This window comes from Anolis sagrei, chromosome 9, assembly GCF_037176765.1.
Source record: "Anolis sagrei isolate rAnoSag1 chromosome 9, rAnoSag1.mat, whole genome shotgun sequence".
Lineage (NCBI taxonomy): Eukaryota > Metazoa > Chordata > Lepidosauria > Squamata > Dactyloidae > Anolis > Anolis sagrei.
In genome coordinates, this window is record NC_090029.1 from 7,884,610 (window position 1) to 7,900,744 (window position 16,135).

Consider the following 16,135-nt stretch of genomic DNA (forward strand, 5'->3'; position numbering starts at 1 on the left):
CAATAACAACAAAAAAAATGCAAAATGCATATCATGGTGATACCTTTATTAGTCCAACCCAAAGCCAGAAAAGAGAGTATGTTAGCATTTCTGGAGGCCTCTTGGGACTCAATGTACTCTGCCGTCAAAGTGGCTTGCTGTTTCGCACGGGACAGAGGCTGCCTGGATCTCAAGGGAAGTTCCTTTTTGGCTGCTAATGGAAGTGTTATTGCCCAGCTTTTACTGCTTTTGGCCTCAGTTCCTTCATGGCCAAGATGTGACGCAGGCTCTTTCTAAATCAACTCTCCATCCAGTGTGCCTTCAACTGCAACCTAAGCAAACGGCTCCAAGAAGATGGAAACCAGGAGGTTCCAACACTTTTCTTCCCTTGTGTGATATTTATTAGGGCTGGGCAACCACGGAAAAATTTGTTTCTAAAATCGATTCATTTTTAGGGGGTTTTTGCGTTTCGATTTTTAAAAGAATTCCGAAATTTTTCTTTTAAAAAGTTCGATATTTACGAAATTTCTTAAAATTACGAAACAATACGAAACGAATACGAAACGAATACGAATCGATTTGTTAATGGAGGACGCGACCGCGCAATACGCTGAAAAACCTCCAAATGGGACAGGGGGAACTTCTGAAGCTTCCCTCTCCCTCTATTGTTGACTGTTGGTGTGATATTTATTATTTTTTTTCACTGATTAAACAAACAACAGCTATAAAACTTGCCCCAGACATGCGGAAATAATAACGAAACGATTTCGAAACAAATACGAAGCAATTACGAAACGAATTGAAAAATTCGTTTCGTTTTTTAGATGCTCCTGAATGGTTCGTTATCGCTTCATAACCAAAAAAAATAACGAATTTTTAACGAATTACGAAATTACGAAACCGCCCAGCCCTAATATTTATCAAAGAGCCAGTGGGAAAGAGTGGCTTAGTGTTGGGCCAGAAGACCAGGGTTTGGACCTCATTCAACCATGGAAAGGCGCTGTGTGACCTTGGGGCAGACATGATCCTTCAGCCAATAGTAAACCTAGCCAAACGTCGGACCAGGAGACTATGATTTAAACCCCCACTCATGCATGACAACTGATTAAACGTTGACCTGTTTTGTGTCCCAACCTTTGGTGGGGGCCCCAATCCATTTTTAGGAGCCTCCTGAAATTGGGAGCGCAGATATATTTTTTCACTCTAGGAGTGTCGAAAGATCTGTTTTCTATTGGCCCATTATGGGAGGGGGGCTTCCTAGACTCCCCTTTCCACCATTTTAGGCATTTAAGCTGTTTCTTTCTCTAGAGGAGAAGCACTCAGCTGCAGGCAGGCACACATTTTAAGGAGGCTTCTGGCCCAACTTACCTAGAATCATAGAATCAAAGAGTTGGAAGAGACCTCCTGGGCCATCCAGTCCAACCCCCTGCCAAGAAGCAGGAATATTGCATTCAAATCACCCCTGACAGATGGCCATCCAGCCTCTGCTTAAAAGCTTCCAAGGAAGGAGCCTCCACCACACTCCGGGGCAGAGAGTTCCACTGCCGAATGGCTCTCACAGTCAGGAAGTTCTTCCTAATGTTCAGATGGAATCTCCTCTCTTGTAGTTTGAAGCCATTGTTCCGCGTCCTAATCTGCAAGGAAGCAGAAAACAAGCTTGCTCCCTCCTCCTCCCTGTGGCTTCCTCTCACATATTTATACATGGCTATCATATCTCCTCTCAGCCTTCTCTTCTCCAGGCTAAACATGCCCAGCTCCTTAAGCCACTCCTCGTAGGGCTTGTTCTCCAGACCCTTGATCATTTTAGTCGCCCTCCTCTGGACACATTCCAGCTTGTCAATATCTCTCTTGAATTGTGATGCCCAGAATTGGACACAATATTCCAGGTGTGGTCTAACCAAAGTGGAATAGAGGGGTAGCATTACTTCCTTAGATCTAGACACTATGCTCCTATTGATGCAGGCCAAAATCCCATTGGCTTTTTTTGCCGCCACATCACATTGTTGGCTCATGTTTAGCTTGTGGTCCACGAAGACTCCAAGATCTTTTTCACACGTACTGCTCTCGAGCCAGGCGTCACCCATTCTGTATCTTTGCATTTCGTTTTTCCTGCCAAAGTGGAGTATCTTGCATTTGTCCCTCTTGAACTTCATTTTGTTAGTTTTGGCCCATCTCTCTAATCTGTCAAGATCGTTTTGAATCCTGCTCCTGTCCTCTGGAGTATTGGCTCTCCCTCCCAATTTGGTGTCGTCTGCAAACTTGATGATCCTGCCTTCTAGCCCTTCATCTAAGTCATTAATAAAGATGTTGAACAGGACCGGGCCCAGGACGGAACCCTGCTGATGGCACTCCCCACTCGTCACTTCTTTCCAGGATGAAGAGGAAGCATTGGGGGGAATCCCCCTCTGGGTTCGTCCATTTAACCAATTACATATCCACCTCACCGTAGTTTTGCCTAGCCCACATTGGACTAGTTTCCGTGCCAGAAGGTCGTGGGGGACCTTGTCGAAGGCCTTACTGAAATCCAGGTACGCTACATCCACGGCATTCCCTGCATCTACCCAGCTTGTAACTTTATCGAAGAAAGAGATCACATTAGTCTGGCATGACTTGTTTTTGATAAATCCATGATGACTATTAGCGATGACCACATTTGTTTCTAAGTGTTTGCAGACCACTTCCTTAACATTCTTTTCCAGAATCTTGCCTGGTATCAATGTTGAGGCTGACCAGACGGTAGTTGTTTGGGTCATCCTTTTTTCCCTTCTTGAAGATTGGGACCACATTGGCCCTCCTCCAATCTGCTGGAACTTCTCCCGTTCTCCAAGAACTCTCAAAGATGGTTGCCAATAGTTCCGAAATGACTTCCGCTAGTTCCTTCAGTACTCTTGGGTGTAGTTGATCTGGCCCTGGGGACTTGAACTCATTTAGAGCGGCCAGGTATTCCTGGACCGAAAGCATCTCCCCTTACGAACCATCGAGGACATTAAGATCGTCTGGGGAGGCCCTGCTCTCGTTCCTGCCTTCGTCACAAGTATGGTTGGTGGGGACGAGAGACAGGGCCTTCTCAGCGATGGCCCCTCGGCTATGGAACGCCCTCCCCAAGGATGTAGTCCCAAAGTTGTAAATTAATGATAGACGTCTTCCATTCTGGATCCATCTCAGTGTTGATCTTCTTGATTGGTGTTAACAAACACAAGGCTTGTGTTGACTTCCTTCTTAACATAAGGAAGGTTGCAAACATTTCCTTTACCACTGTCCCAGTTCTTATCAGGGTTTCTCATTAGCAAGTCCAGCAAGCAGGTAGTTAGTCATTGCAGGCCTTAATATTATACTGGTGTTTCCAAAATACATTCATCCATCGACCCACCCATCCTTCCATTCTTCCATTCATTCCCACACATGTCATTTATTGCCTTTCATCCCTGAAATGTAGTAGAAGTGTACAGAAATGGGAGTAAAGGAAATGGAGGAATGTAATGAGAAATTAAATGTGCAAATTTGATAAATGTGAATTTAATAATGATATAGAATCATAGAATCATAGAATCAAAGAGTTGGAAGAGACCTCATGGGCCATCCAGTCCAACCCCCTGCCAAGAAGCAGGAATATTGCATTCAAATCACCCCTGACAGATGGCCATCCAGCCTCTGCTTAAAAGCTTCCAAGGAAGGAGCCTCGACCACACTCCGGGGCAGAGAGTTCCACTGCTGAACAGCTCTCACAGTCAGGAAGTTCTTCCTCATGTTCAGATAGAATCTCCTCTCTTGTAGTTTGAAGCCATGGTTCCAATGCGTCCTAGTCCTCGTGCTCCGTAGTCCTCGTGGACAACAAGTTAAACATGAGCCAACAATGTGATGTGGCGGCAAAAAAAGCCAATGAGATTTTGGCCTGCATCAATAGGAGCATAGTGTCTAGATCTAGGGAAGTCATGCTCCCCATGCTCTATTCCGCTTTGGTTAGACCACACCTGGAATATTGTGTCCAATTCTGGGCGCCACAATTCAAGAGAGATATTGACAAGCTGGAATGTGTCCAGAGGAGAGCGACTAAAATGATCAAGGGTCTCGAGAACAAGCCCTATGAGGAGCGGCTTAAGGAGCTGGGCATGTTTAGCCTGAAGAAGAGAAGGCTGAGAGGAGACATGATAGCCATGTATAAATATGTGAGAGGAAACCACAGGGAGGAGGGAGCAAGCTTGTTTTTTGTTTCCCTGGAGACTAGGATGCGGAACAATGGCTTCAAACTACAAGAGAGGAGATTCCATCTGAACATGAGGAAGAACTTCCTGACTGTGAGAGCCGTTCGGCAGTGGAACTCTCTGCCCCGGAGTGTGTGGAGGCTCCTTCCTAGGAAGCTTTTAAACAGAGGCTGGATGGCCATCTGTCAGGGGTGATTTGAATGCAACATTCCTGCTTCTTGGCAGGGGGTTGGACTGGATGGCCCAAGAGGTCTCTTCCAACTCTTTGATTCTATGATTCTATGATTCTACATCATTATTAAATTCACATTTATCAAATTTGCACATTTAATTTCTCATTACACTCCCCCATCTCCTTTACCCCCATTTCTGTACACTTCTACTACATTTCAGGGATGAAAGGCAATAAATGACAACCGGAAGTAGTTTTACATCAGGTGAAGGGCTCTATGGTCCTGAAATGTCTTAGAAGTGTGTGGAAACAGGAGAGGACTTCCATCTGATTAGTCCTCCTTAGACAGAATGTACCACCACCATGACCTGCAATAAGGTCAGTCGTAAGGCCAAACAGGGTATAGGGTTACAGCCTGTACTGGATGGGGTTACACTCCCCCTGAAGTCGCAGGTTCGCAGCTTGGGAGTGATCCTGGACTCATCGCTGAGCCTGGAACCTCAGGTCTCAGCGGTGGCCGGGAGAGCTTTTGCGCAATTAAAACTTGTGCACCATTTGCGCCCGTACCTCGGGAAGTCTGATCTGGCCACGGTGGTCCACGCTCTTGTTACATCCCGTGTAGACTACAGCAATGCACTCTACGTGGGGTTGCCCTTGAAGACTGTTCAGAAACTTCGACTAGTCCAACGAGTGGCAGCCAGATTGATTACCGGAGCGACATACAGGGAACACACCACCCCCTTGTTGTGTCAGCTCCACTGGTTGCCGATTCAGTTCCGAGCACAATTCAAGGTGCTGGTTTTGACATACAAAACCCTTTACGGTTCCGGTCCAGCATATCTGTCTGAATGTATCTCCCTCTACGTCCCATCCCAGAATTTGAGATCATCTGGGGAGACCCTGCTCTCGACCCCACCGCTATCACAAGTGAGGCTGGTGGGGACGAGGAGCAGGGCCTTCTCAGTGGTGGCCCCCCACCTGTGGAACTCACTCCCGGGGGAAATCAGGGCATCTACATCCCTCCTTGCCTTCAGGAGGAAGGTAAAGACGTGGCTATAGGACCAGGCCTTTGGGCACTCTGACAGTTTGATATAGAAACCAGATGGATGTGTGGTAGTAGAATCTAAACTATGAGTCTGTTAAACGCTGACCAGCAATGAGGTTTGTATTGCTTTTATTGTTTTATTGCTTTTACAGGTTTTATGGTAATTTTGATAATGATTTATTGCTGATGTTAATTGTTATCACTGCTATAATTGATGTCGTTAACTGATGTTGTGTTTTTGTTGTCATTTTGTGTTTTTGTTGTCATGATGTTGTGTTTTTGTTGTCAGGACTCTAAGATCTTCTGGGGAGGCCCTGCTCTCGATCCCGCCTGCATCACAGGCACGGCTGGCGGGGTCGAGGGACAGGGCCTTCTCTGTGGTGGCCCCTCGGGTGTGGAACGCCCTTCCCGTGGACATTAGATCAGCCCCTTCGTTAATGGTGTTTCGAAGAAAACTAAAAACCTGGCTGTTTGAACAGGCGTTCAGATAAATAGTGCAATGAACACGATGAATATAGGAAACGGAATGATGGATGACAAATTGGATCACGATTTTAGTTACGAGACGTTAATGTGTTGTTATTGATATGTCATTAGTTTGTATATTATACTGTTATTGGTTTTAATATTGTATGTTGTTGGATTGACTTTTGCTCTTGTGAACCGCATTGAGTCGCCTACGGGCTGAGAAACTGCGGTATACAAGCAAAGTAAGTAAGTAAGTAAATAAATGTAATGTAATGTAATAAATAAATAAATGTAAGTAAATAAATAAATAAATGTAACAACCTCGGATATGCAGATGACACCACTCTGATGGCCGAAAGAGAGGAGTTGCTGAGGAGCCTTCTAATCAAGGTGAAAGAAGAAAGCGCAAAAGCCGGGTTGCAGCTAAACATAAAAAAAAACAAGATTATGACAACAAGAATGATTGACAACTGGAAAATAGAGGGAGAAACCGTGGAGGCCGTGCCAGACTTTGTATTTCTAGGCGCAAAGATGACTGAAGATGCAGACTGTGGCCAGGAAATCAGGAGACGCTTCCTTCTTGGGAGGAGAGCAAGGTCCAGTCTCGATAAAATAGTGAAGAGTAGAGACATCAGACTGGCAACAAAGATCCGCCTAGTCCAAGCCATGGTCTTCCCTGTAGTCACCTATGGATGTGAGAGCTGGACCTTAGGGAAGGCTGAGCAAAGGAAGAGAGATGCTTTTGAGCTGTGGTGTTGGAGGAAAGTGCTGAGAGTGCCTTGGACTGCGAGAGGAGATTCCATCTGAACATTAGGAAGAACTTCCTGACTGTGAGAGCCGTTCAGCAGTGGAACTCTCTGCCCCGGAGTGTGGTGGAGGCTCCTTCTTTGGAAGCTTTTAAGCAGAGGCTGGATGGCCATTTGTCAGGGGTGATTTGAATGCAATATTCCTGCTTCTTGGCAGGGGGTTGGACTGGATGGCCCATGAGGTCTCTTCCAACTCTATGATTCTATGATTCTATGAAGATCCAACCAGTCCATCCTCCAGGAAATAAAGCCCGGCTGCTCATTGGAGGGAAGGAGACTAGAGACAAAGTTGAAATACTTTGGCCACATCATGAGGAGACAGCCAAGCCTAGAGAAGACAATGATGCTGGGGAAAGTGGAAGGCAAAAGGAAGAGGGGCCAACCAAGGGCAAGATGGATGGATGGCATCCTTGAAGTGACTGGACTGACCTTGAAGGAGCTGGGGGTGGTGACGGCCGACAGGGAGGTCTGGCGTGGGCTGGTCCATGAGGTCACGAAGAGTCGGAGACGACTGAACGAATGAACAACAACAACAAATGCGGGCATTGAACTGTGCCTTGCTTGTGTAAGCCGCCCCGAGTCCCCCCTGGGGTGAGAAGGGCGGGGTATAATCGTCCATAATAAATAAATAAATAAATAAATAAGGTTTGTAGTTCAAGACATCTTTGAGCAGATGGTTTTTTTTTTAAGGACAACTGCCAGGATCCACCATACAGTATAGATTGATAAAGGATTCTGAGAGGTACAGACTAAAAAGTCCATTTTCCAAGCTCTGTTGGAAACGTCTACGGGACATCAGTTTGGGGCTGGCTTATGGATCATGGTTTGCTGGCAAAGGCAGCCGCCAATTGACAATGTGTTGGGTCTTCAGCCAAGCAATATCCCATTAACGGCCCTGACGGCGAGTTCTGCTAGACCAGCAGATTCCCACCTAGAAGCCCTCAAATGAAAATTGCTCCCAAGTTGATCCATTGCCAGGTGGCTTGGCAGGAAAGAGATGGCACGTTACCCACTCCTCCTAATTACGTGGGGCACCGCTGGGGGATATTAGGACGGCATCATCTCTATCCCAGATTTCCTCCATGAAGATTGGTGAAGGTCATGAAGAGCCCAAATGTTCATCATTCTTCATCTCCAATGCTTCCCTAGATTTGGCCTTGCTTTGTATCTCCAGCGTCGTCCTGAAAACATTGTACAGGTATGAATACAAAGAAGAACTGGATTTTAAAATTATCCTAGTTTTTTCCCCATGCAATTTCTCTATGGCAGTGGTTCTCAACCTTCCTAATGCCGTGACCTCATGTTGTGGTGACCCCGACCATAACATTATTTTTGTTGCTATTTCATAACTGCCATGTTGCTACTGTTATGAATTGTAATGTAAATATCTGATATGCAGGATGTATTTTTATTCACTGGACCAAATTTGGCACAAATTCCTGATACACCCAGATTTGAATACTGGTGGGGTGGGGGGGGGGGGTATTGATTTTGTCATTTGGGAGTTGTAGCTGCTGGGATTTATAGTTCACCTACAATCAGAGAGCATTCTGAAACCCACCAATGATGGAATTGGGCCAAACTTGGCACACAGAACTCCAATGACCAACAGAAAATACTGGAAGAGGTTGTAGTTCGCCAAGGGTTTGGAGCTGTAGCTCACCTACATCCAGAGAGCGCTGCCCATCATCAAACAATGATGGATCTGGACCGAATGTGACACGAATACTCAACATGCCCAAATGCTGCAAGTCGTCTCTGGTTGCTTCTGGATCGAGAGAATCGGCCGTCTACGAAGACGTTGCCCAGGGGACACCCGGATGTCTTGTAATCCTGCGAGGAGGCTTCTCTCACACATCTCACCACTAGGGCTGGGCGGTTTCGTTTCGTTAATTCGTAATTCGTTAAAAAATTCATTAATTTTTCAATTACAAAACGATAACGAACCAGTCTGGAGCAATTTTTTAAAAAAACGAATTTTTAAATCATTTCGTAAATGTTTTGTATTTCGTTATTGTATTGGTTTCGTTATCGTTTTGAGGTCGTTTCGTTATTATTTCCGCATGTCTGGGGCAAGTTTTATAGTTGTTTTTGGTTTTCTAAGGGTTTTTATAGTTGTTTTTGGTTTAATTAAGCTTCAGAAGTTCCCCCTGTCCCATTTGGAGGTTTTTTAGTGTATTGCGCGGTCGCGTCCGCCATTAACGAATCGATTCGTTATTGTTTCGGAAATCGATTCGTTATTGTTTTGTAATTTTTTTCACATTTACGAAATTTCGTAAATATCGAACTTTTTAAAAGGAAAATTTTGTAATTATTTTAAATAACGAAACGCAAAAACCCCCAAAAAACGAATCGATTTTAGAAACAAATTTTTCCGTTGTTACCCAGGCCTACTCACCACACTAAAACAGTGGATGTGGTTCTTAATGAGACATGCCGCATTATCACAGGGTGTCCGCTTCCTACACAACTGGAGAAATTACACTTTTTAGCCGGTATTGCACCACCTGACATCCGCCTGGAAGTAGCAGCCAATAGTGAAAGGGCCAAGGCAGAGACATCTCCAGCTCATCCCTTGTTTGGGTATCAGCCAGCACGTCAACGACTCAAATCAAGAAATAGTTTTCTTAGATCTACAGAGACACTCGCTGGAACACCTCAGCAAGCGAGAGTTCAAAAGTGGCAGGCTCAAACCCAGCACCTCAATCTGTGGGTGATACCAGATGAGAGACTCCCCGCTGGGCACACAGAAGACTGGGCGACTTGGAAGGCGCTGAACAGACTGCGCTCTGGCACCACGAGATGCAGAGCCAACCTTCAGAAATGGGGCCACAAAGTGGAATCCACTACATGCGAGTGTGGAGAAGAGCAAACCACAGACCACCTGCTGCAATGCACCCTGAGCCCTGCCACTTGCACAATGGAGGACCTTCTTGCGGCAACACCAGAGGCACTCCAAGTGGCCAGATACTGGTCAAAGGACATTTAATCAGCTACCAAGTTTGCAAAATTTGTGTGTTTTTTTATCTGTTTGTTTGTTTTGTTCTGTTAGAAATGTAATACAATGTTCTGGTTGCGGATGACACGATAAATAAATAACATGCCCAAATGTAAACACTGGGGGAGTTTGGAGAAAACAAACCTTGACACTTGGGAGTTGTAGTTGCTGGGATTTATAGTTCATCTACAATCAAACAGCATTCTGAACTCCACCCAAACTTGGCACACAGAACTCTCATGATCAACAGAAAATGCTGGAAGGGTTTGGTGGGCATTGACCGGGAATTTTGGAGTTGTAGTTCACCTACATCCAGAGAGTACTGTGGACTCAAGTCATGATAGATCAGGACTAAACTTGGAACAAATCCTCCATATGCCCAAATGTGAATACTGGTGGAGTTTGGGGAAAATAGACTTTGATACTTGGGAGTTGTAGTGGCTGGGATTTATAGTCCACCTACAATCAGAGAGCATTCTGAATTCCACCAACAATGGAATTGAACCAAACTTGGCACAGAGAACTCCCATGGCCAACAGAACATACTGGAAGGGTTTGGTGGGCATTGACCTTGTGTTTTGGAGTTGTAGTTCATGTAAATATCTGATATGCAGGAGGTGTTTTCATTCACTGGACCAAATTTGGCACACATACCCAATACGTCCAAATTTAAATACTGGTGGGGTTGGGAGGGATTAATTTTGTCATTCGGGAGTTGTAGTTGCTGGGATTTATAGTTCACCTTCAATCAAAGAGCATTCCGAACTATACCACTGATGGAATGGAACCAAACTTGGTACACAGACCTCGCATGGCCAACAGAAAATATTGGAAGGTTTTAGTGGGCATTAACCTTGAGTTTGGAGTTGTAGTTCACCTACATCCAGAGAGCAGTGTGGACTCAAACAATGATGGATCTGGACCAAAATGTAGCATGAATACTCAATATGCCCAAATGTGAACACTGCTGGAGTTTGAGGAAAACAGACCTTGAAATTTGGGAGTTGTAATTCCTGGGATTTATAGTTCACCTACAATCAAAGAGCATTCTGGGCTCTACCAACAATGGAATAGAATCACTCTTGGCACACAGAACTCCCATGACCAACAGAAAATATTGGAAGGGTTTAATGGGCATTAACCTTGAGTTTTGGAGTGTTAGTTCACCTACATCCAGAGAGCAGGAGGAGGGCTTTTGGTGGGAGGATTTGCCGACTGTTTCCAAAAAGGAAGAGAGGGACAGGCGGAGAGAACTTCAGCCTTCTCTGCCAAAGGGGTTCCTAAGACCATTAGGAATATGTTTTCTGATGGTCTTTGGTGATGCTTCTGAAATCCCCCTCGTGACCCTGCCCCAGAGGTCCCGATCCCCAGGTTGAGAAACACTGCTCTATGGAGTAGATTGGAATGAGATAAAAAAAATATTTACTCCAAGGTTACACAGAGATGGAAACAAGTGGTAATTCTCATGTCAGATGGGGAGTGAAATCACCAGACATTTCTCAAAATTTTCAAGTAAACTATCCAAATGTTTAAATACAATACTCAAGTGTAATGTTTTTCTGTATCCTAACATGTTCTGCTCCCAAACTCAAAACCATGTACAAGGGTTGAATGAAAAGTAATGCCTCCACCTTCATTACTTGGGTTTGGATGGGAATATTTTAATAAATCAAATGCAGAAATAATCCTTACAGTGTGCTCTTTAACTACCACTATTCATTTTTCTACGTAATCACCAGACAATTGGATACATTTCTGCTAACGAGGAACAAGTTTTCTGAAGCCGTCATGGAAAAAGTCGACACTCTGTTTCTGCAACCAGCGTCTCACAGTTCTCTCAACGTCTTCATCAGAAGCATCATGATGTCCCCACAGATCTTCTTTCATTATCAGGAACAGATGGAAGTCAGGCAGTGCTAAATCTGGACTCTATGGAGGATGTCGTACGGTGGTGAGATCCAGTCTCTGAAGTTTCAAATCTGTGCATTTTCATTTCAGCCATCAGCATCCTGGGTACCCATCATGCACAGATCTTCCGATAGCCAAGCAAAGCAATAATGTGACCCACACGTTCTTGTGAAATGCCGATTATGCTTGAAATTTCTCTTTGAGTAATACGACAATCGTCCTGAATCAGTCTGTCAATCTTTTGCTTGTGAAACTCTGTGGTTGCTGTCACAGGACGTCCAACTCTGTTTGTTATGCAAGTCAGATGCTCCCACCTCAACAACTTTAAACTTACTCGCCCAACAACGCACAGTACTCACATCAACACAATCACCATAGACAGCTTTCATTCTCTGATGAATCTCCTTTGGGGCGACACCTTCTACTGTTAAGAATTCAATGACTGCATGTTGCTTAAGTTGCAATGACCGACCGTCTGCGCAGGGTTCCATACTTCGCACTTTAACAACACAACCATTGAATGCTAAGGCTTCCTGCCAAAATGGAACTCTAGAGGAGAGTCTACTGAGCAAGCCAGTACCTGCCGCATACCAGTACTGCCATCTGTTGTGAAGTTACGAAGGTGGAGGCATTACTTTTCATTCAGCCGTCGTAAGTACTATTGACCAGATTTTTTTCTATTATCTCTACTGGTGTGTGTGATGAATTGGATTTGAAATCCATGAAACCTCATGCTAAAATACACCAGCCAGTCTTCGATCTGTTTCTAGCTTCCTTTCTCTCTGATCCCTTTTTTTAAACCTGAAGCAAAATGCTACAACTTTAATTGGCTTTAACAACCTTCATGAACCCTTTACATCTACTGAATTGGACATGGCTCTCAATAAATGTAAGAATGGCAAAGCAGCTGGTTTGGATGATCTACGGATGGAACAAATCAAGAACTTTGGTCCAAAAGCAAGGCGCTGGCTGCTGGAGCTGATGAACAACTGCACTGCATCCTGTCAGATCCCCAAAATCTGGAGGAAAGCAAGAGTCATCGGCATCTTGAAGCCAGGCAAAGACTGTAATGATTCAAAAAGCTATAGATCAATCTCCCTGTTATGCCATCTTTACAAAGTTCTGGAGAGATTTATTTTGCATAGAATTATAGAAGCTGGCTTCAGGAAAAGCTGACTTCAGGAAAGGCAAAAGCTGCACATCGCAAGTGCTGAACCTGACTCAGCACATAGAAGTTGGCTTTGAAAGACGGCAGATCACAGGAACTGTCTTCATAGTCCTGTCAGCAGCTTATAATACTGTAAACCACCGCCTCCTCCTGAGAAAAATGTATAATATCACAAAGGACTACCATCTCACTCGCCTCATAGGAAACCTGCTACAAAACAGGAGCTTTTTTGTTGAGTTCCGGGGACAGAGACGCAGATGGCGGAAAAAGAAGAACGGGCTGCCTCAGGGGAGCGTGCTTGCTCCATCAATGCTCAACATTAACAAATGACCAGCCACTGCCAGAAGGGACAGAGTGTTTCACCTATGCAGATGATCGTGCCATTACCGCTCAAGCAGGGAGTTTTGAGATGGTAGAACAGAAGCTCTCTGAAGCTCTAGGTGCTCTTACTGCCTATTACAGGGAAACCCAGCTGATCCCTAATCCATCTAAAACACAGACATGTGCCTTTCACCTTAAGAACATACAAGCATACCAAGCTCTGAGGATTACCTGGGAAGGAATCCCACTGAAGCATTGCAGCACACCCAAATACCTGGGAGTCACTCTGGACCGTACTCTGACCTACAAGAAGTACTGCCTGAACATCAAAGAAAAAGTGGGTGTTAGAAATAATATCATATGAAAGCTGACTGGCACAACCTAGGGATCACAACCAGACACAGTGAAGACATCTTCCCTTGCGCTATGCTACTCTGCTGCTGAGTATGCATGCCCAGTGTGGAACACATCTCACCACACTAAAACAGTGGATGTGGCTCTTCATGAGACATGCCGCATTATCACGGGGTGTCTGCGCCCTACACCACTGGAGAAATTACACTGCCTAGCCAGTATTGCACCACCTGACATCCGCCGGGAAGTAGCAGCCAATAGTGAAAGGACCCAGGCAGTGACATCTCCAGCTCATCCCCTGTTTGGGTATCAGCCAGCACGTCAACGACTTAAATCAAGACATAGTTTTCTAAGATCTACAGAGACACTCGTTGGAACACCTCAGCAAGCAAGAGTCCAAAAGTGGCAGGCTCAAACCCCAATGGCTGATACCAAATGAGAGACTCCTCCTTGGGCACACAGAAGAGTGGGCGACTTGGAAGGCACTGAACTGACTGCGCTCTGGCACCACGAGATGCAGAGCCAATCTTAAGAAATGGGGCCACAAAGTGGAATCCACGACATGCGAGTGGGGAGAAGAGCAAACCGATCGAGCATGGTCTAGTCCATGAGAAGAGCAAACCACAGACCACCTGCTGCAATGCAACCTGAACCCTGCCACATGTACAATGGAGGACCTTCTTATAGTAACTAGGGCTGGGCAACCACGGAAAAATTTGTTTCTAAAATCGATTCGTTTTTTGGGGGTTTTTGCATTTCGATTTTTAAAAGAATTCCGAAATTTTTCTTTTAAAAAGTTCGATATTTACGAAATTTCGTAAAATTACGAAACAATACGAAACGAATACGAAACGAATACGAATCGATTCGTTAATGGCGGACGCGACCGCGCAATACGCTAAAAAACCTCCATATGGGACAGGGGGAACTTCTGAAGCTTCCCTCTCCCTCTATTGTTGACTGTTGGTGTGATATTTGTAATTTTTTTTCACTGATTAAACAAACAACAGCTATAAAACTTGCCCCAGACATGCGGAAATAATAATGAAACAATTTTGAAACGATTTCGAAACGAATACAAAACGAATACGAAGCAATTACGAAACGAATTGAAAAATTCGTATTCAATTCGTAATTTTCGTAATTCGTTAAAAATTTCGTAATTCGTTAAAAATTCGTTATTTTTTTTGGTTACGAAGCGATAACGAACCATTCAGGAGCATCTAAAAAATGAAATGAATTGAAAAATTCGTTTAGTTTTTTAGATGCTCCTGAATGGTTCGTTATCGCTTCGTAACCAAAAAAAATAACGAATTTTTAACGAATTATGAAATTACGAAACGAAACCGCCCAGACCTAATAGTAACACCAGAGGCACTCCAAGTGGCCAGATATTGGTCAAAGGACATTTAATCAACTACCAAGTTTGCAAACTTTGTGTTTGTTTGTTTTGTTCTGTTAGAAATGTAATACAATGGTCTGGTTGCACTTGACACAATAAATAAAAATAAATAAATTGGCTTGAAGAATCTTTCTCCCTGTTCTTTTCTTCGGTCTGGAAGAAATTCAATTGTTTTCCTAGGGGCCCAAAGCATATTAAGGTACTCCTTCAGTCCAAAATTCTTCATTTCATTTATTCAGAGTTGATTTTAATAGGACAACAAAGGAGAAACTAAATTTCTCTCAAGGGCAAAATAATACACTTTTAATTTTATTCCCTATTGATGACCTCAAACTCTAATGAGAAGATATAAACATCTTCCCACACTGAGGCAGAAAGAAAAACCTTGCTAAGTAATGAAGCAAAACCAACTGAATCCATTACACATGTCACATGGTTTGGGGATCCGAGCGAGCTGCTCAACAGTCGACAGAAATGCAGTGAAATATTACTGGATGTCCAGTGCCCAAAGAACTGTACATGACAAATCCCCGCAGAGTTAATTCCTGCCTCTTGCGCATTTACTCAAGTCCTGGGGATGTCAGACAGACTTGGACATGCTTGATCCTTTCGGTTTGATGAAGAGGAATTCAAAGGCCCAGCCAAAGGTCTAAAATCCAAAGCTTGTTTACGGCAAAGCGACCAAGCACAAAGCGACCGATTTTAACTGGCTAGGATTCCTCTGCCCTTCAAAACACAAGAGGATCATAGAATCATAGAATCAAAGAGTTGGAAGAGACCTCATGGGCCATCCAGTCCAACCCCATTCTGCCAAGAAGCAGGAACACTGCATTCAAATCACCCCTGACAGATGGCCATCCAGCCTCTGCTTAAAAGCTTCCAAAGAAAGAGCCTCCACCACACTCCGGGGCAGAGAGTTCCACTGCTGAACGGCTCTCACAGTAAGGAAGTTCTTCCTCATGTTCAGATGGAATCTCCTCTCTTGTAGTTTGAAGCCATTGTTCCGCGTCCTAGTCTGCAAGGAAGCAGAAAACAAGCTTGCTCCCTCCTCCCTGTGGCTTCCTCTCACATATTTATACATGGCTATCATATCTCCTCTCAGCCTTCTCTTCTTTAGGCTAAACATGCTCAGCTCCTTAAGCCGCTCCTCATAGGGCTTGTTCTCCAGACCCTTGATCATTTTAGTCGCCCTCCTCTGGACACATTCCAGCTTGTCACTATCTCTCTTGAATTGTGGTGCCCAGAATTGGACACAATATTCCAGGTGTGGTCTAACCAAAGCGGAATAGAGGGGTAGCATGACTTCCCTAGA